The 1,118-nt window shown below is 25.9% G+C and overlaps 1 protein-coding gene across 2 annotated transcripts in view; it reads right to left on the bottom strand.

Moving 5' to 3' along the window:
- LOC107583192 (microtubule-associated serine/threonine-protein kinase 1-like) overlaps positions 1–1,118 on the bottom strand; it is a 68,665-nt gene that overhangs the window by 26,621 nt on the left and 40,926 nt on the right. The gene's annotated exons all lie outside the window — the stretch shown is intronic.

The raw sequence follows: 1,118 nt of genomic DNA, 5'->3' as shown, positions 1-1,118 counted from the left end.
GATTTTTATTTTATGCCAAAAATCATTAGGATATTAAGTAAAGCTCATGTTCCATGAAGATATTTTGTAAATTTCCTACCGTAAATACATCAAAGCTTAATTTTTGATTAGTAATATGCATTGCTGAGAACTTAATTTGGACAACTTTAAAGGCGATTTTCTCAATATTTTGATTTTTTTTGCACCCTCAGATTCCAGATTTTTTAAAAGTTGTATCTCGGCCAAATATTGTCCGATCCTAACAAACCATACATCAATGGAAAGCTTCGAAAAATTGACCCTTATGACTGGTTTTGTGGTCCATGGTCACACACACATATATATATAAGCATTTCAAACACAAGCATTTTCACCAGTAGCTTCACACTTCTGAGCACACGATATGTGCTAATGTAACTTCACTCAGATATCAGTTGAGCTCATTATTTTATAAAGAAGAATATAAAGATGATCCCCCCCATACATTTTTTTTTTCCTTTTTCAGAATTTTTATGCAACACACATTTGATCTAAAAAAAAAAAAAGATGTCAAGTTGCTCTAATGAAACCCACATTCTAAATATAATTTTACATTATATAATTAACAGACAATTTAAATTTACAGAATATATCTATGAAAATTTTACCTTTTTATAAATTACAACAATTCAAGTATCGCTTTTTATTTCTCCTCTTTCCTACTACTTGTTTCGCTTCTGTTTCAGTTTTTATAACCATTTCTTACTATGTGTAAGTAAGTTGTTGTTTTCTAGCATGTAAGTTTGGGAGTGTTATTTTTTAGGATTACTGATAAACTAATGTCATTTGATTTGTATTAGTTATTTATTTTAATTTTAGTTAAATGATGTCTGAATTTATTATGTCTGTATAGGTCTTTTGTTAAGTTTTAGTTTTATTGAATTTGAGTTATTTTAATACTTCAACAAACTAAATGGAAATGAAATAATATATATATTGAATTTATAAATGTGTGTATATATATATATATATATATGTATGTGTACAAACGTACAAACAACATGTTATGTTACTTTTTAATTTTTTTTTTTAATTTATTTAAATTTAATTCAAATTTAGTGTTATGTCAGAATCATTATTATACTCTTATACCTTTTGTT

The sequence above is a fragment of the Sinocyclocheilus grahami genome, unplaced genomic scaffold, assembly GCF_001515645.1.
Source record: "Sinocyclocheilus grahami isolate Dianchi unplaced genomic scaffold, SAMN03320097.WGS_v1.1 scaffold51.1, whole genome shotgun sequence".
In the NCBI taxonomy this organism is placed as follows: Eukaryota; Metazoa; Chordata; class Actinopteri; order Cypriniformes; family Cyprinidae; genus Sinocyclocheilus; species Sinocyclocheilus grahami.
The sequence above is the reverse complement of the archived record's forward strand: the minus strand, read 5'-3'. Positions and strand labels throughout refer to the sequence as shown.